Genomic DNA, 20,023 nt, shown 5'->3' with positions numbered 1-20,023 from the left:
AATGGGAGGTGTCAAGGGCATTGAGCTCCTTGGACATGAAAAGTGCCCGATAAATGCCATTTCTCATCATTTCTCTTGGCGTCAGTTCTGCTATTAAATGGGACGGAGGCAACGGGCTCAGAGAGCAGGTTAAGTGCACACCGAACACAGATGTGTCCAAGTGTCTGTAAAAGGGCGGTGCTCTGCTGGCGCTGTTCCCTAGTGGCTTAAAGTGCCTGCCTAGTAAGCAGGCGATCCTGGGTCTGAATACCAGCGGTGCCTCTCTCCGTGTCTTGTTGTGCCGAATGTCTCATTTCAGACAAACATGTACAGCTTGGTTCAGTTTAATGCAAGAATTCATTTCCTTTCTGGAATAACTTGTTTTTGAAGAAATCCATACAGCTTGTGAAAGATGAAATCCATTTCTTGGTTGTCAGTGGAAAAAGATTGCCGGCTGCAAGAAGTGCAAGTGATTGTTTTCTTTGACCATAAACCTGCAAATGTAGGGAGCTCAAGCGGCCGTCAGTCTCTGTGGTGCAATCGGTTAGCGCATTCGGCTATTAACCGGAAGGTTGGTGGTTCAAGCCCACCCAGGGACGCATGTCTCAGTTTTTCCAATGTAAACATCATCACCGCTAAAGAAAATGGCGCAGAAGGCTCCACAGTCGAAACGTTGTGCTTCTTTTCTTCTCTTTTCAGCATGGAGCAAACCTTTGCTTGATCCTTTGCAGCCTACGCATGCTGACACAGCTACCTTTCTCTTAACGCGCCTCAATCATTATTCACCAAAACCATCAGCAGAATGTGTCGCCTTTGTGGTGATGTCACTCCTCTGCTTCACAAATGTCCTTAGTGACGGACCATTTCTTTCTGCCATTTTTCCGGAGCGGTTATTGATTGCTCCATCATTTCCCTCATACTTTCCATCCCTAGATTGAAAAAAAAAAACAGAAACAGGCTGACAGGACGACAATCAAATTGCAAAAACTCATCAAAGCACTCGATAGAGTATTTGAATCCACAAGTAGCTACGAGCAACTTTGTCCTGGCTTGCATGAAAGTCGGAAAATGTCGAAAAGAAAAAGATGGTGGCTTTTTCATATTCGTTCTTTTATTTTTAGTTTGTTGCTTCTTCTGTCCATTGTCCTCCTGCCTGGCTCTTGACCTGTGACTGTTTGAACGCACACAGTAGACTTTCATGCAGGGGATTTGTCCTGAGCCTCTGTGAAAGACCCACCCACCCCCATAAATAACTGCTCTAGAAACACATGAATGCAAAACTAAACCACAGCTTAAAGAGGAGCTTGTCATGACCGCCAGGCAGTTAAGACCAACTCTTAAGCAATCTAATCAGCACCAGCAGCGGGTGATTATTAACAAACGCCGCCGCACGAGTTAACCCACCTGCACACACTCCACCGTGCGGTACGCAGTGCTATTTTTACCATCTTTACCTGCTTCCCGCTGGTATTGAGTCTACTCCTTGAGAGCTCTACCTGGCGTTTTTTCCATTACTTCTTTTATTCTGGATATTGGACTCCCCTTCTGCCTTTTCGACTTTGGACCTCACCTCTCACCTTGGACTGTTTGCCACCAGTGTACTCCCTGGATTACAACTTACCTTACGCCTCTTGACCACGGAACAAAGCAAAGCAGAGCAAAACAAAAAGAACAAACGAAAACCCTCACGTCCCGCACTTGCATATAATGCCGTTACGTGCCCAAGCAGTATTGTACGTCATCCTGGCACTGCACCCCGGGGCGTACGGTATATGGGAACGAGCACACGCCACGAATCGTCTCAAATCACTCCCTACAGCTGTAAGGCGCCTTGAAGCATGCACCCCCAACATTCTTCTTTGCGCATCTGTGAAAGGTAAACTCTTGAGCAAACTCTGAACCAGCTCAAAGGAAACTAATCCGATTAGACGTTACTTTGACTCATCCTTTAAGGGACCCTTGTTAATTGGAGAAATCAATGATTTTGAATGAATTCTGTATGCGTTAAAAGACAGCTATACACTGAAAACATGCAGGACACTTCTCATGATGTTTCCCGAGCCGAAACACAGTGCGTTTTTAAAAGCCATCTGACAAAGCCCGCCCACTGAAAACTGCAGCAGATCGTGTAAAGACGTTCAACTTTGTAACTACTGCACGCACAGGAAGCAGAATAAATTCCTCTTTTCCGGTTTTATTTATGCGAACCATAAATAAACCAAATAAACCAAGTTGCAAGAGGCCCGCACCCACAGCACAAATTGCGCAGCCTAGGCCACCTCCTCGCCCCGCACGCCACCGCCTCCTGCTGGGCCCACTCTTTCGCACACTCACACGCCACACTAACACTCAAAAGTGTGGGCAAAACGAGAAAACGAGCGCGCCGTTTCCTACACATCTGCAGTCGCCATTGCGCATTCGCAGCATGTCCCGGGATGCAATTCGGCCTCATTTGCATAACTCCAGACCGGCAGATCGCCACGCAAGCTCGCGACGTGCGCCTGCCACACACCGAACAAACCTTTTCAGCAATTTCCAAAAAACGGGCCTGCTCGCCTGCCCACAAGGCTCCGTCTCTTACCTGCTCTCCAGAGCCTGCTGCCTTCTGTGCTTTTCTCTCGGCACCGCTGCAGCGCACACAACTCCTGCAGCGGGAGGTGGGAGAAAGTTCCCGCGCTCCGCCGCAGGGAAGGCTCGCTCCGTGCGCACACGTCCTTTCGATGCCAGTCCAACAGTTGCTCTGCATTAGCTGCGTCGGGGCTCCGGCGTGTCGCACCTCACCTCACCTCACCTCACCTCACACTGCCCCCTCCTTGAATGTCTGGCGCTGGGCATGCCCCGCTCTCCTCCGCCTTATCTTATCGCGTGTGAGCACCGACAATGGCCACAATGCCGGGGAATGGCACCTGTAAATTAATTATCTTCTCTTGCAGCCTGAGATCATGTCCTTCTTTTGGCTCCCTCCAGTTCTGATAAAAAATCTCACTCTTAGATGTGTTAATTTTTGCAGAGGAAGCCAAAGAGAACCGATCACAGCACTGCAGAGCTCTGCTAATTGAGGCATTGTCAGAGAGGAGTAGGGTGACGTCATCCATGTATAGAGATGTCTTTACCTCTCCTCCCCCACTTCCAGGCACTGGTATCCCATTAATGGCCTGATCCTGGCGCAAGGCACAGGCTAAGGGCTCCATAGCCAAAACGAATAACAAGGGGGATAATGGGCAGCCCTGCCTCACCCCTGAACAGACTTCAAAGGGGCGTGATCTATTGCCATTAACCATTACTCTGCTGTTGCTACCTGTGTACAGCAGGTTAATCCACTTTCTCATGATGGGGCCAAACTTCATGTGCTCAAGTACCGATGTAAAGTACTGCCGGTTTAGGAGGTCAAAGGCCTTTTCTAGGTCTACACCTAAAATGCACAGAGGGAGGGAGCGATCCTCAGAGTACAGACAGACATCCCTCAACAAGGCCAGGTTGTCGCTCATCAGGCGTCCTGCTATCCCACAAGTCTGTTCTTTCCCTACCAGTGAGGCCACTACATTTTGTAGGCGCAGGAAAAGGGCTTTGGACAGGATCTTAGTGTCCACGCCTAACAGGCTGAGGGGTCTCCAGTTCTTTATGTCATTCTTTGCTCCTTTCTTAAACAAGAGAGAGATAGTGCCTTCTCTTAAGGAGTCAGGCAGCAATTCTGTCTTATAGCTTTCCTCGAATAGGAGCTGTAGCGGATCCTGAAGCAGATCCCAAAAGGTGCAATAAAATTCTTTAGGGAGCCCGTCAGCACCCGGAGTTTTCCCCTTCTGTAAGCTCTCCATAGCCTGTCTCAGCTCTTCTACTGTCAAATCCCTCTCAAGTACTTCCCTATCTTCTTCACTCAAAACGTTTTCTAGCTTTGAGGTAAAAAAATGAATTTCTTCATCCTTTAACTCTGTAGAGCTGCACAGTCTTGAGTAGAAGGCCTCGGTGCAGGAGAGGATAGCACTCAGCTCTGTTCTCTCTCGTCCCTCCTCATCAACTACACTTTCCATGACAGACTTGGAGCCTACCACTTTCCTGAAAAAGAAGCGAGTACACTTCTTATTTTCTTCCAAGAACTGCACTCTGCTTCTTAACAGCACTCCTCGACTACTTTCAACGGCTATGCTCCGGATATCCTTTTTTAAAAGGGTGATATCCTCGAGCACATCGAAGCCACTGTGCAGCATCGTGTAGAGACGCTGCAGCTGCCTCTGTTTCCTGGCTAGCACTCCTCTCCGTCTGGCAGCAGCCTTCCTTCCCTCAGCCATGAAAAAGGCCTTTGTCCTCATCTTCACCTCCTCCCACCACTCTCCTACTGACCCGTACAGACACTGCAAGGACAGCCACTGTGATAGTTTCTCCTTGTAGCGGGATACTACCCCCTCGTTCTCTAGCAGCTTTGTGTTGAGTTTCCAGAGGCCTGGGCCAAAGACAGTCCCGCCCTGGAGTTCCACTCTACACCCTAAAGCCTGATGATCTGAGAAGAAGACAGGCTGAAGAGTGACCCCAACAGCTTTCACTCTCTCTGAGACAAAGCAATAGTCAATTCTGGAGCTGCTATTCCTCCCTGACCATGTATATCCTGCTGTTGTGGGATATATACATCTATATGTGTCTGAGAGTTTAAAGTCTTGAACTAAGTTTTGCAGGGCCAGTGAGCTGGAATCCAATTTTATCGGAGAGCTAGACTGCCTGTCTGTGTGCTCTAAGATACAATTAAAATCCCCTCCCACTATCACGTCTGTGTTACTTAACAATAGGGGAGAGAGTGCCTTGAGTAGCTCCACCCTTCCTCCCACGTCAGTAGGACAATACACATTGATTAGCCGCAGGTTAACGGTGCCCCATTCCACATTCACACACAGCAACCTGCCATCTATGACCCTCTGAATACTTTTCAATTTGAAAGCCCATCCTTTGAAAAGAATGGCCACGCCAGAGGCTCTGTTGTTATTGTCCCCTGACCAAACAGAAGGCCCTTTATCCCACCTATCTTCAAAGCTTTTATACCTCTCTTGATAGGCTAAAGCACACTCCTGCAACATCAACACATCTCCCTCTCTCTGCTGGAGGTAATCAAAGACACACTGGCATTTAACTCTGTCATTGATACCTCTGGTGTTAAGAGAAATTATGTTTAGAGCCATATTACATAAGAAAGTGGAACCAGTCTTTACAAAACACATTTCTCTTCGGTCTCACCAGTTACCTTCTTCTTTTTCTTTTTCTTCTTACCAATTTCCTGCCAGCCATCCTCTGAATGAGCCTTCATCAGGGTGGCAGCAGTAAAAGCATTCACGGAGTCCATTTCAAGGAAGGGGGTAGAAGGAGGGGTGGAGGGGTTCCAGCTGTCCCCATCGCCATGCTCTCCTTCCTCCTCGCTCGGGGAGAAATCAGAGTCATTTTTCCTTTTCCTCAAGTCCAGCTCCTGGGAGCACTGAGGGGAAAGGGGTGGAGCCGATGCACCAGTCTCCTCTTCCCCCTCACCAACCAGCTGTTGCAGATCCTCCGTGATGGACTGGATGGAGGAGAGGAGGGCATCTGTAGCACTTGCAGAGTCTGAGAAAAGCAGCTCCGCTGAATCCTGGGTATCGTCGCTGGACCCGCTCCACCTGGGGGCCCCACACTGGCCCTCGTTCTGAGGAGCAGGAGTGGGGGAGGGGTCCTCGCTGTTCTCGGGGGTTTTCAAACCCTCGTGCTTGTCTGGTGCAGTCTGCGGTTGTGGGGGCGTAGTGGATTTCTCTTCCACCGGCCCCGGAGCCACAGCAGGACTGATCCTGGCTGGAGGCTGAGACTCTTTGTCCAACAAGGGTTCTTTGTTTGACTTGTTGTTTGCTTTGGCTTTTCGGGCCGGTTTGGCTGAAACAAGCACTGCCTCATCCTTTCTCATTTTGAGTTTATTGGCGTAGGTGTGAGGGCAGTTCTTAAAAACGTGTCCTTCCGAGCCACATAAATTGCACTTTGGCAGCATTGAACAGTCAAAGGCTAAATGTCCCTGTTTGCCACAGGTCTTGCAGCATTTCACAGTGCAGGACGATGCCAGGTGTCCCACAGCACCACAGCGCCGACACACCTTTGGTTGTCCCACATAAAAAACATAGCCATTGCAGGCGCCCAGCTGGATTGTAGAGGGCAGGTGCCTTAAGCCTCCATTGACATTGTCCGGTAGCAAGCGAACCTCGAATTTCCTTGCTCCTGTTTTTATACCGTCAACATCTCTAACCTCAGTTCCATGGTGGACGGTGCAGTACTGCTTAAGCCAGGTGTGAATGTCCACCGTCTTTGCCAGTTCCGAGAACATAACAACATGCACCGTTTTCCTCTCTCTCTGTGTCAGAGGCTGCAAGTTGATCTTCTCAAGGGCAGGAACTTTCCCTCTTTTTGCCTCAAACACATCCACACATTGTTCAAACGGAGAATAGGTAGCAAAAACAACCTCAAATGCTTTCTGACCTGGGAGAGCGAAGATGAAATCCAAGTGCCGAGGTTCAAAGCCAAGTTCCTTCTGTAACACTTTTCTGCTGAACTGCATACGATCCATGAAGAGGTCATCCAAAAGCTCAAAACGTACAGCATTCTTGCGGGATCCAAAGGTTGCCATCTCAAACTGCAAAACAAACACTGCTTCCACAAAACAAGAAAACAATCCAACTACTCCAACTACAGGCTGATCAAGGTATCTCCCCTGCCAGGTAAGCCGAGAGCCGCAGGCGATGAGCCCGGAGCTGAACGGGCCCCACTGGCTCGTTTGTAAGGCCAGGTGCATTGCCAACCACGACCGGCAGGGCAGAGGCCTTGAAGGCAGCCTGGGCTCCTGCAGCTGTCCAGCCACGCACTCTGGTTTCTCTTCATCTCGTACAAATCTTTTGCCTTTTACTAAAGATTTCCATGGAGAGGAGCATGAATGAGTTCCATACAATTTTTGTGCTTCCCTGCCTTCGGGTGGGGCACAGCTGGGCTGGTCAAAGAGAGAAAACAAAACCACTCACAATCGCTCTTATTACGGCGACTGTGGCCGTCTGCTCTGCGAGTCCTCGGTCTCCGCCTGTCTGATTGGCGCTCTTTTCTTTGGGGGGCGGGAAGTGTCCGGCCGCAAATATGAAGCGTTACAGCAACGACATGCCATGAGACGATTGATAACGATTTCCATAAGATCCCCGCGGTTGCCTGGCAACCGTCAGCTTTGCGCAGTGGCAGTATCGTAGCCTGTGAGGTTTAGCTGAGGCGCGATTATTGCTAGTTGAAAACTTTTCCCAATACCCCGCTTCCGCCGGTTTGCAATACAATCGGCGAAAGCAATTTTTGACAGTCTCGTCAGAGACTGAGCAAGGTGTTTAAAGACAGATTTGGTCATGGTGACATCATGGTAGAAAGAAACGAGCTTGTTACGTCTCAACAGAAACGCTCTTTAGCTCTTTCAGCGTTATGCAGAGAACAGCGTCTGTCGAGATCACTTTTGAGTCAGCGCGAAACGCCGTGTGCTGTCAGTTTGATTTCATATTGCTCGTAGCGGCGCCCGGCTTTTGTCTGTCAAATGTTAGGTTGCGCTTCTTCATGCTGCATTGTCGGCATGAGTGGAGCTTTTTAAACGTCTGTATTTACTGCGCCCCATAAGAAATCGTTTGTCCCCATTCAAAAGAGATTGTGCGATGTCCTGCAGCGTTCGCAAAGCAAACATTTGACAGTTTGAAAAGAGGAATTTATTCTGCTTCCTGTGCGTGCAGTAGTTACAAAGTTGAACGTCTTTACACGATCTGCTGCAGTTTTCAGTGGGCGGGCTTTGTCAGATGGCTTGGAAAAACGCACTGTGTTTCGGCTCGGGAAACATCATGAGCAGTGTCCTGCATGTTTTCTGTGTATAGCTGTCTTTTAACGCATACAGAATTCATTCGAAATCATTGATTTCTCCAATTAACAAGGGGCCCTTTTTGAACCTGCCAGAAGCATTCTTTCAATGTAACAGATTTACTCCGGGGAAAGGCAGCATGATATTGAGAGTAGCTCAAGCTTTCAGCACCCGTATCGGACTGCGTGTATGCAGACACTGCTCAGAATCCCCTGTAAGATTCTCCTTCAATTCCGTTTTGCAGTGCTTTAGCTCTTTCAAAAGGCTTCGCTTTGCTAGTCACAATCCAAGGCTCATGACAGCATTTGAAACCAATCGCCACTGCGTTGGCTGGGAATCGAACGCGGGTCAACTGCTTGGAAGGTAGCTATGCTCACCACTATACCACCAACGCACGCCCACAGGCGCCCTGCAGGACACCACCAGAGAATGCTCACAATTTCGGAAGCTGTCTCCGGGACGTGCTGATTCCACACATCCTGAATAAATCATGATATTGTTAGTTGCTGTAGCTAGACGTTCAAATGAGTTTCATGGCCAGATGGACTGTTTCCTCCAGCGGTATAGTATTGCAGTGAGACAGCACGATGCCTGCAAGACTATGTCACGCTAAACGCCACAGATTGTGTTTGTGTTGGACAGTTGGACCCTACAGTTGGACCCTCGTCGACAACCTGAATAGCTTATTCAGAAGCAGTGCTGGACCGGGAACGAACCAGCTTCTTCCCAGGCACAAGAGTGACTTGTGAGGACTCGCGGTCACACTCTGTGCATAGAGACTTTCTATCAGCCAGCCGGACTGCTGGTAGATCCCCTCGGAGCAACGACTGCCCTGCGCGCCGCAGTCAGATTCCTCCGCCCGTCCTACTCCGAGCTGCACCTTGACTGGTTGGCCGGTAGCCAGAGGACGCCGGGACAACACCCATTGGACAACCGCTGGAACAGAGGCTGCAACAGAGCCTGTCAGCTGGTTTGGTGTTCATGCCGGGAAATTCCAAATCCATACACAGTGGATAAGTAAACCCCATGTTCTACATTGCGTCTCGAGAATTTAATTGTACCTCAACACAAGTTGTTATCAATTTAATTCATGAGTAATGTATTTACTTCCGAGTTTAGAGTAACAGTGGGTAATAACACTGATTAGCGATTTGGTAACCGAACGATTTATATTGACATATATTCTCTGTTGTGTATCTCTTTGTGTTTGCATCTCTTCGGGATTATATACCTTGTATATTGATAACCCTCACAGTAAGGTCTGCCACTCGTATCCAGGCAGACTAGTATATGTTTGGTGCACAATTTATATTAATAAATGTATCTAGTGTATTGAACCTCTGTGTGTGCGTTGTTAGTTGTTCTGACGATTGATTTTCTAAAAGCCCCAACAAACAACCTTGTGATTACTGCTACAATTAATAATTGTCTCAGTAAACCCATCAAACCATTACATTTAATGGCGTCCCTGGGTGGGCGAGTTTAGAATGAAATGAGAATCCGCGGCTTCTATACGCGAATACCGGGTGTGCTGATAACTGCGTAAAGAAATCCCCCTGTTTTCTAGCGTTTAGTGTAACGTGTGCTGATTGGAAATCCATCTGCTCGGGTGTCTAGATTCCATACTGTATTTTGGAAAAAGAAAAAAAAAAGTAATACTCTTAAAGTTTCTCTGACGTAATGACAATGGCTGCTAAAATGTCTGAAGTGGAGTCGCTTATAAGTACTATTTCTAGCGACGACAATCCTGGTTACTGGAGTGGTATCGAAAAGTTGAACTTTGATGATATTGAGAAGCTGCAAGTAGATTTAGTAGCTAAGGTAGCGAACCAGCTTAACACAGGAGTGTCTGTGAACGCAGTTCTGGTCCTATCGAGTTTCACCTTAAATCTAGCTAAACAGCTGGAACTGTCTTTGTCCGAGCTGACAAAGTTTCAAAAGCTTCAGGGAACGCTAGAAAGATATAAGGCGGAGCGAGTCGAGTTGTTGGATATAATCAGAGAAAAGAGAGTGAAAAATGAGGAAAGTGAAGACTGACTCAGGGAAGTTTTAGGTAAATTAGATGACTTGTCTGCTAGAGAAACTGCGGCTGAGGTAGCTAGGAGAGACCTGGAAGCGAGCTCGAAAGAAAAAGAAAAAGAAATTGTGAGTTTAAATGAGCTCAGCCAGGAAAGGCAAAAGGAGTCAGATGCTGCCGTACTGGAAGCAAAATAGACTAGATCCCACTTGCATGCCAGCCCACCTAGCAGCCCGGAGCGCTCACCCAGCGCGCCGGGAGGAGGTTTCTCCCGGCCAGGGTCTGTGGTCGGATCGGCATGGGGGAGATCGCTGAGTCCTGCGCGAAACGCAAGGGCGAGTCAATTCAGGCATAGACCCCCTGCTCCTGATCACGGCCGTCTCCCTGCCCGCGGAGAAACCGTAAAAATTAACCTCCACTCCCTGAGGCAGTTAGCCAAAGATGTAGAAAGGTTTGACCCGTCAGTGTCAGGGAATAATGTGGAGACCTACATCGATGAGCTGAGATATACTTTGCAGTTTATGCCCGAAGCGTCCGAACAGGAAAAGGCTATGTAAGTAAGGAAAACTACCAGCCGAGCGGTCCACGAGTGGATGTCTAGACAAGGACCGGAGGTCTGTAATAGCTTTGAGGAGCTGTGTCAGGCAATGATCGGAGAATTTTCGGCTTTTATCGATCCCATAGCTGCCGTGGCTGCTGTGCACCATATTAAGCACGAAAAAGCTGAAGCCCCTCGCGACTATTATCAGAGGCTTAGGCGCACTTATTTTGCAGGGCGGAATGAAGAGGGTTGCGAAGAGAACGTGAATTTCAAAGGTTTATTCATTGCTAATCTGCATCCCTCAGTCAGGAAAATGATTGTGATGCACACTGATGCAAAAGCGATGAAAATGGCTGACATTAGAAGGTTGGCTCAAAAAGCCTGGGGAGCTGAAGTCTCTGCTTCCTCAGAGCGAAAACCTGCTAAAACGGCCGTGTTCGCCACTAAAGCCAGCAGGGTTGACGACTCGCCTCAGCTCGAGGCAGCTGAGGTTCCTGAGCTCGCTAAGCCCCGGCGCAAAATAGGCAGGCAGGACCGCACTAAGCGTCAGAGCCGCCGTGAGCGCTACGGGGAAGGCAAGGGCTCAGGCAGAGTCTATCATAAGACTGGACGAAGGGAGTCGACTGCAGCCCGCCTGGCCAGGCTTGAACAAGCCCTGCCTGAGAGATCAGGACAGGGTAAACCTTCCGCACCGAATGCCAGAAGTGTGAATGAGCTTAGGGGGACCACGCCCCTTCTCACTGGAGGAGGCGGGGATCCGTCCCAAGCCCCTTCCTCAGTCTATCTGATTGGGTGGGAGGGTTCCTGCCTGGAAGAAGGCTGTGACTCTGAGTTGGGCGCTGACCCCGCCCCTGAAGTCAAAGAAAAGGCAGGCTTCCAACAATTCTTAGGGAATCTCAGCCAGAAAGGCAAAGCAAGGCGTATTTATATCAAGGTTTCTCTTGAAAACGTCTTAGATAGAGAAGCACTGATTGACACTGGGGCTGAAATTAGTTTGATGTCAGCCGATCTACTCAGCGAGCTCAAACGAGTAGCGAAAGGAAAAGGCATCAGACTTAAGGTAGAACCGTGTAAAATAGATATTTCCAGCTATACCCAGGATCATGCCAGGATCACACACCGAGTGTGGGTGGCACTTAGGTTCGGGCCAATGAACGTGGTGCATCCTGTTTACATCTCTAGGTTAAAAACAGAGCCACTACTCATTGGCCAAGACCTGCTTGACAGGCTGGAGCCTCTGGTGGACTGCCAGCGTGGAAAATTGTGGGCTCAGGTCAAAAACCCTAAGCCTGTTGCACAGCAAAAAGGGGGATTCAGTGGTTATGCTGTGATCACACAGTGCCCACTGAACACTATAGCTGAGTTGGAGGTTCCTCCTGGTTCCTCTGGACGAGAATAAATGTCTCTTCTTGCTTTCCAAAACTACAGGGAAGTCCTGCCCAGGCCAGCACTCCCACGGTCTCCCAACTACAGGAGCAGTGCTCCGAGCAGCTGCTTGACCCGCCAGGTAAAGCACACCCCCTTTTCATCCCTGAAGAAGAGTGGATCTCCCTGTCCGGTAATGAATGGGAGTCCTTTCTGTGCACCCTGGTACCTCAGGGGGTCCAGGACTACCACCCCATGGTGGTGGGAGGGGGTCCAGGTGGCAGAAGTGCAGGTTGATGATGTAATTCTTAGCCTCAGCTCTGAGAAGTCCATAATCAGTGAAGGTCTGTTCGAGGACCTGTCGCGAAGCTGTCAGGTGACCCTGGTGACGCAGTCACAGGTTCTGTGGTGGGCACCCCCACCTCATAGGTCCATTTGGAGCAAAGGAAGCTGTGTAGCTTCCATCTCCATCGGAAAAAGGAAGTTTGCTCACTACTTCCAGGTAGCACCTCAGCTGACCCATTCGGTCTGCATTGGTGCAGACCTATTGGTTCGACTGGGCGCCCAGCTGGACACAGTAAACAGTGTGCTGTGGAAACGGGTGGACCCAGATGCCCACTCTCTAAGCGGTGACCCCGAGAACATTCGGTCAGGTCAGACGATTCCTCAGGCCTGCCAGGTAGTAAACGAATCGGACCTGATCGTTCCTGCGTCAACAGCAGGGTTTCCGGTATGCCTTGTCCTAAAGAAGGGACAGAGAATGGACGCTGAGATGGTTTTCTTCCAACCATCAGCTCAGTTTATCAGACTGAACCTAGCAGTCTGTTGTACCCCCAGACTGGAACGGAATGGCCGAGCCACCTGCCTGTTGGTGCAGAACATAGCAAAACAAGATGTCAAAATCCCTGCTCGCACTGACATGGGACTGGAATTGACAATAGTTTCTATGATTTCGAACTGGCCATCCCAGTACTGGGGCAGCTCCCTGGTCCCTTGGCTTCATAAAAGCGCCCCTGTAATAAAGAAATTAAATCCAAAATCAAGAGGGCAGTTGCCTACTGAAATACAAGAAGTCATCAATTTTAACCTAGCAACACATTAAAGGCTGCATCTATACAAGTGCGATTCCAGAAATGCTCACCAGATTACGTTTTAAGAAGGAACTGCGCCTCAGGTTCCGCCGAGATCTTAACTCGGATGGCAGGATTCAGAGTCCGGAGTGTGGACTGATGGCGAAGGAGGGTCCACATACTGTGGATCCCTCAGTGATCTTCCGCGTATTCAAACCGCCAGCGTGTGACTCCCCTGTCCCTGTGACCTCATTGCTCTGCTCTTTCCTCTGTGCAGCCGAGCCCGACTCACGGTAAAGTGAAAAAAAAGATGCCCTCAACGTGAGATTTACTCTGGAGCGAGGATAGATGTTACCTTTTTATCATTTAACAGGATGTATGTGATGTGGCGACTACGTTCAATTTTGTATCCTCTTTAAAAGATTAAGGACTGGGGTGAGCGTGATTTACCACCCTTTCAGCTAAGAACCCGACTTGCGCACCGTTTAAGCTGCATAGACTCGGTCGTTTAACTCTTCTCCGTTAGCAGGGTTAAGGTTAAAGAAAAAAAAATAGCTGACTCCTTTTTTTTGCCAGCCGCTAGCGCTGATTAGCAAGGCTTGTATTTCATGTTTTGCAAGTTGCATCCATTTTAAGAAAAACAAGTCGCGTTAAAGACAGGAAATGAATACTTGCATTTAATTAAGTCTAGCCATAGGCGGGGATCTCCTGTTTACTAGACAGGCGCTTTAACCAACTAAGCCACGGCGCCCCAGGAGTGTTGTCCTTTTGCAGCCACTTGGACACACCACTCAGACACATCTGCATTCGGTGTGTGCTCCGCCTGCTCGCTGAGCAAGTTGCCACCTTTACATACAATAGCAACATCGACACCAAGAGAAAGGATGACAAATGGCTTTTATCTGGAACTTTTCATGTCCAAGGAGCTCAATGTGCTTTCTGTGTACAACAGGGCCACTGAACTCCACACTGGCCACTGAACCACAGCAGTGGCTTGCTGGCTTGACATCTCCCAAGGAAAATGTTGAAATCACATGTGGAACAGGAAAATGACCCTCGAGTACGTGGGGAAAAAAAGAAAAAGATCATCTGGAGCGCGCCAACCCATGTCCGGACAGCCCAGTTTCGTCGACAAGGTGGCTGAGTGGTTAAGGTGATGGACTGCTAATCCATTGTGCTCTGCAGGCATGGGTTCGAATCCCATTCTCATCGCTCTCCATGTCTGACATGTGTGCCTGTTCGACATCGGCCCTCCTGTTGTTTGCTCCGGTGCTAGAGCCGTACATTTTCTAGCAGTGGCTGAACATGGTATAGTAGGCCAACGTCGGTATCGAGCAGTGACAGTAACAGTACTTACTGCGCCCCATAAGAAATCGTTTGTCCCTGTTCAAAAGAGATTGTGCGATGTCCTGCGGCGTTCGTAAAGCAAACCTTTGACAGTTTGAAAAGAGGAATTTATTCTGCTTCCTGTGCGTGCAGTAGTTACAAAGTTGAACGTCTTTACACGATCTGCTGCAGTTTTCAGTGGGCGGGCTTTGTCAGATGGCTTGAAAAAACGCACTGTGTTTCGGCTCGGGAAACATCATAAGCAGTGTCCTGCATGTTTTCTGTGTAAAGCTGTCTTTTAACGCATACAGAATTCATTCGAAATCATTGATTTCTCCAATTAACAAGGGTCCCTTTTTGAACCTGCGAGAAGCATTCTTTCAATGTAACAGATTTACTCCGGGGAAAGCCAGCATGACATTAAGAGTAGCTCAAGCTTTCAGCACCCGTATCGGACTGCATGTATGCAGACACCGCTCAGAATCCCCTGTAAGATTCTCCCTCAATTCCGTTTTTCAGTGCTTTAGCTCTTTCAAAAGGCTTCGCTTTGCTAGTCACAGTCCAAGGCTCATGACAGCATTTGAAAACATTCGCCACTGCGTTGGCCGGGAATCGAACCCGGGTCAACTGCTTGGAAGGCAGCTATGCTCACCACTATACCACCAACGCACACCCACAGGAAGCCTGCAGGACACCACCAGAGAATGCTTTTTTAATTTTTTTTTTATTAAACATAGAATTTACAAATACAAATACAACAAGAGGATCAGAGTCATGTACAAGAGAAAAAAAACGCAGCAGAAAAAAGCATTTAACTACCAGAGGTAATTAAGTAATTATGTGATCAAATTGTATATTTTACACGTATCATATTTTCCTTGCTTTAATATTTCTCAATTATTTATAAACTTTAGTTTCAACATGCATGCGTTTCCTGTAAAAAATAAAACTCAGCACACAGTTTTTCTTTTAACAACATTTCGAGTACCTCTGGCATTCATGAAAAAGACATACACAAAAGCAAATAACTAACTCTAAGACTGTCTAAACTATTGAGTTTTTCAAAGAACCAGAACTATAACAGTCCTTAACACTTAACTACACCATTCCAAACTAACACTAAAGAAACACTAGTATATACTGGTATAACAAATATAACCAAACATAATCATTAACTGAGCAGTCACTGGGAGCAAATCTCCTTCCCGTCCACAAAGGCCCTCGCTCCCACAAAGTAGGCTCTCCTCCCCTCTCTTCTGGCAGCTTCAACCTGGGGCCACAGCTGGTTCCTGGTGCTCCTGTCCGCGGCAGACAGGTCCTCTGCAAACCTCAGTTTGTTCCCATTCAAATACTCATTCCCCCTCGCCGCTCGCCACAGCATGTCCCTCGCCGTCCTCTTGGTGAACTGTATTATAATCGATCTGGGGCGCACTTGCCCAGACATGTTCGCTCTCCCGAGCCTGTGAACAAAGTCAATGGCCGATATTACGTCCTCCTGGTCCGGCAGGGTCCTTTTACAGATACCCTTCACTGTTGCAACAAGGTCCTTATCACGTTCCTCTTTAACTCCAAATAATTTTAAATTCCATCATCGACGGTATCTATCTACATCGTTCACTTTCAATTCAAGTTCTTTAATATGCTTTTCTTGTTTGGTATTTACTTGTTTAAGAACTTTTACTTCACTCTTTAAGTCTTCAACCTCTTTAAACACACAGTCCATGGACTTTTTAAGACTTTCGATTTCGACTGTATTAGATCAAATCATTTCCTTCAGCTCACCCATGCTCTGTGCCATCATGTTGAAGATGTTGGTCTGGAGCTCCTCCAGCGTCAGGTCGCCCCTTCCTCTCTTGGCTGCCGGGGTTTTCACAGGTGTGCTGGGCAGGGACTCCGGCTCTTCCTCTGGCAGCTGAGTCTCACTTGGGCTGCGAACGCTCGCGTACGAGCGCATCTCCAGCACTCTTTCCACGTCCCCTCCAGCTGCTTCACTTTTCCCTTTAGTTGCCATCAATTTTCTTGTAGTGCTATACATATACGATTGAGGTTTCTTAGACTTCTCCTTCGAAGACCCAGCACTCTCTTTTGTTTTCCCAGTGTTACTCATATCGAAATTCTTAAACCTAAAAAAAATCGTTTTTTTTTCTTTCAATTATAACTGAAGTTTAAACAAGTAGTGTTAAGTCCTTATTTTTCTGTAGTCAAAAAAAGCAAAAATTAACATTCAGGTCATGAAAAACTCAAAAAAAATCCTCAACCACTAAACTTTACCTCCCACCTGAGCGCCATCTTGAACGCCCCTACCACCAGAGAATGCTCACGATTTCGGAAGCTGTCTCCGGGACGTGCTGATTCCACACATCCTGAATAAATCATGATATTGTTAGTTGCTGTAGCTAGACGTTCAAATGAGTTTCATGGCCAGATGGACTGTTTCCTCCAGCGGTATAGTATTGCAGTGAGACAGCACGATGCCTGCAAGACTATGTCACGCTAAACGCCACAGATTGTGTTTGTCCGTTCATGTCAGTCATCCTGCAGCCACGGGAAGTGGGACACAAACATGCCGCAATGCTTTCAAGACGTTAGGATTTGTTTGTGCAACATCCGAGAAGAGTACTTGTGGCTTGAATGTGAACTGTACGTGCCCGCCCCCTTTCCTCTGTAGTGCATGAGTTCTTCCCGGCATGCCCTTCGTCATTGTTCTGTCATCTTGTATTTAAAGGGTTGTATTTCTGCTGCTGAAAAGAATCAACGGGTTTCTTTGTTCCCAACGGAGCCCTTGTCTGTCATGAAATTCTTCAAAACCTCAAGCTAGAAGAAGAAGAAGACGACAAATATGAAGCGTTATAGCAACGACATGCCATGAGACGATCGATAACGATTTCCATAGGATCCCCGCGGTTGCCTGGCAACCGTCAGCTTTGCGCAGTGGCAGTATCGTAGCCTGTGAGGTTTAGCCGAGGCGCGATTATTGCTAGTTGAAAACTTTTCCCAATACCCCGCTTCCGCCGGTTTGCAATACAATCGGCGAAAGCAATTTTTGACAGTCTCGTTAGAGACTGAGCAAGGTGTTTAAAGACAGATTTGGTCATGGTGACATCATGGTAGAAAGAAGCGAGCTTGTTCCCAGTGGGCATTGATTCGTCGAATATACGTATATTTACGGTGAAATTACGGCTATACGTATATATACGTCGCCTCGAAGTATAATCAACGTCGAATTGCAACCGTAAAATTGACGACATTAACAAACGCATATATAACGTCGAAAACACATCTAACACAGTGCCTGAGGCTTTTTACTGTATGTATCGTGTGTGCCGCAACTAGGAGTATACGGCACTCTGCACAGTGTACGAAGTAAATTATTTTCGCAGCAATTAATTTACACGTGTATAATAAATATAGTAAATATAATAAATTAATTACTGCGAAAATAATTTACTTCGTACACTGTGCAGAGTGCCGTATACTCCTAGTTGCGGCACACACGATACATACAGTAAAAAGCCTCAGGCACTGTGTTAGATGTTTTTTCGACGTTATATATGCGTTTATTCATGTCGTCGATTTTACGGTTGCAATTCGACGTTGATTATACGTCGAGGCGACGTATATATACGTATAGCCGTAATTTCGCCGTAAATATACGTATATTCGACGAATCAATGCCCACAGCTTGGCATACAAGGGTTTTGCTGAGGGGGTCTTGCCACCTGCCTGAAAAAAAACAGTAAAATGTTTGAGTGCCTATAGAGTTTCTATTTTTATTTTCTTGACAAAAGTCCCCCATCAGTGCGCGGTGCCCGAGGAAAAATCTGTAGGGGGGCGTCTGAAATTCTGAGGGGGGAGTGATATTTCGGTTGAAACGGAGCTGTACGGTGCAGCTACCCAAATGAAATCTCGCAGCTATGCCATTGATTAGTGCTTCATGATAGAAGATAACGACTAGCAATCTGGTATTTGCGATGAAGTTCAGTTTCACATTTTTCGTCACTCTCAAGGTTTGTATTGCCTGGAGCGAAAAGTACCATAAGCGTTCATTTTTGCAGCTACATGGACGTTCTGAATCGTTAAGAAAAAAATGTTGTAAAACCAACAGAAAGCACAGACTGCTATAACTAGTCCTAGTTATATAACGATTTTAAGTATAATGATAAACTACTGCAAGGAATCGGTCCACCTGAGCAAACAGGATCGTAATGTTGACACTCAATAATATGTGCAGTTCCTGGACGGATAGCCCTCCTGCCCATCAAACAGACTGAGTGACTGTTCGTGTCATTTAGTGTTGTCTGACCATTGACAAAGTACAACTATTTTTTTAGGGTGCAAATTAAGTTAGGTAAATCTTTTTGCCCAAAACTGAAGGGGCGACATTCCCCCCTCCCCCTGTGATGCCAGGCCTGTCCCCATCCTATTCCATAATGTCATTATATATAATACCATACAACAGTGACCGATCCTTAATATTTGCATGCGTTAAAATTGCACATCAGCTCATAGCAGCGATGTATTATCAATGTTAAATTTCAACCATAATATCGACAACATTAATAAACGCATACGTTGAGAAAATATCGAACCCATCATATTTTCCGGTTATATACCACAATGCATTGCTAGTATTCGTTGGTCACCATTTTGGACACGTTTTTCAAACGTAGAAGTATATCCGAAAATATCTCAGCAATCCTCTTTTGACGAGTAAGTATGAACAATAATAATACTATCTGAATACATACAGATCTTTCTTAATATTATTTTGATTAAAATAGTATGTGAATAAGCAAAAAAAATGGCACATAAAATAGTGTGAATGGGGAAGATGACACAAAATCGTTTTGCCGTTTCTCTTATTCTTATTCTATGTTGTACTTTCAAACTTTGGGTACTCTTTAATTAGGACAGACTTTATTGCTCAACTGCTATGATGCAAGCCAAATTTTATACATTTATTTCAGCTTTGAGCTTAGTAAACCGTTCATTTTTTAGATTATACTAAAGAAGATATTAATCATTATTTATTTGGGAAGTAATATTATATAATTTTCTCCTAGCTGCGGTGCTGAAGTCCCACCCTACATCAACAGAAAAAGAAATAAAGGAGCATGCAATGTGTTACTTGAAGAATGCATATGCAAGGCAGGGGGCCAAGAGATCTGGACTCTGAAAATAATAGGTTTTTGGTTCTAACTGTTAGGACAATTAGACAGGGTTTGCAAATAGTGGACAAAAATCGTCTTAACTTCCATTGTAATATTTTATATTTTATGTAATATTTTTTTCTTGGAAATATAGAAGTTGTACATTTTAAAATGTATATTTGAATCAAAATGTGGTTTTGAGTTAGTGTGTTAATGTAATTAGTTTTCTGTTTGTCATTACTATACTGTATATTGCCATGTTACCAGAATTTGTAGCTGAAGTTTAAGACTAGTTGTGTTTTTATGATTATTGCCCATATGTTGATTGTTGATTGATTGTATACAATGTATAATTTGAAATACATATGTTTCAGGTGTGAATGTGTATTTTCAGAATACATTTCTAAACCTAATCATTGGCTTGTTTTACTTGTTTCTACACCTATAAAATCTATCTTTGATGTATAATAGACCTCTACCCATATACGTATAATAGACCTCTAATGTTATCCGTATAATAGACCTCTAACCATATACGTATAATAGACCTCTAAAGTTATCCGGAACTCCAACCATATATGTATAATAGTCCTCTAAATTTATCCGTATAATAGAACTCCAACCATTTATGTATAATGAACGTCTAAATATAGACGTATAATTGACGTTTAACTTTAGACGTATATTAGAATTTCATTCTAGACGAATTGT

The 20,023-nt window shown here is 46.3% G+C and overlaps 5 non-coding genes across 5 annotated transcripts; 4 read left to right on the top strand and 1 right to left on the bottom strand.

Moving 5' to 3' along the window:
* Positions 1–504: 504 nt before the first annotated feature.
* On the top strand, positions 505–578 carry trnan-auu (transfer RNA asparagine (anticodon AUU)). Its single transcript has one exon. It is a non-coding gene; the product is annotated as a tRNA-Asn (tRNA).
* Positions 579–6,829: 6,251 nt separating this feature from the next.
* Positions 6,830–6,946, top strand: LOC138237515 (U5 spliceosomal RNA). Its single transcript, XR_011188968.1, has one exon. It is a non-coding gene; the product is annotated as a U5 spliceosomal RNA (small nuclear RNA).
* A 230-nt stretch (positions 6,947–7,176) lies between these two features.
* On the top strand, positions 7,177–7,318 carry LOC138237551 (U4 spliceosomal RNA). The gene has a single exon (XR_011189002.1). It is a non-coding gene; the product is annotated as a U4 spliceosomal RNA (small nuclear RNA).
* Positions 7,319–14,759: 7,441 nt separating this feature from the next.
* On the bottom strand, positions 14,760–14,831 carry trnag-ucc (transfer RNA glycine (anticodon UCC)). Its single transcript has one exon. It is a non-coding gene; the product is annotated as a tRNA-Gly (tRNA).
* Positions 14,832–17,082: 2,251 nt separating this feature from the next.
* On the top strand, positions 17,083–17,224 carry LOC138237546 (U4 spliceosomal RNA). Its single transcript, XR_011188997.1, has one exon. It is a non-coding gene; the product is annotated as a U4 spliceosomal RNA (small nuclear RNA).
* Positions 17,225–20,023: the final 2,799 nt, after the last annotated feature.

The sequence above is a fragment of the Lepisosteus oculatus genome, unplaced genomic scaffold (genome assembly GCF_040954835.1).
Source record: "Lepisosteus oculatus isolate fLepOcu1 unplaced genomic scaffold, fLepOcu1.hap2 HAP2_SCAFFOLD_99, whole genome shotgun sequence".
Taxonomy (NCBI): domain Eukaryota; kingdom Metazoa; phylum Chordata; class Actinopteri; order Semionotiformes; family Lepisosteidae; genus Lepisosteus; species Lepisosteus oculatus.
This window is presented reverse-complemented; position numbering and strand designations above follow the sequence as displayed.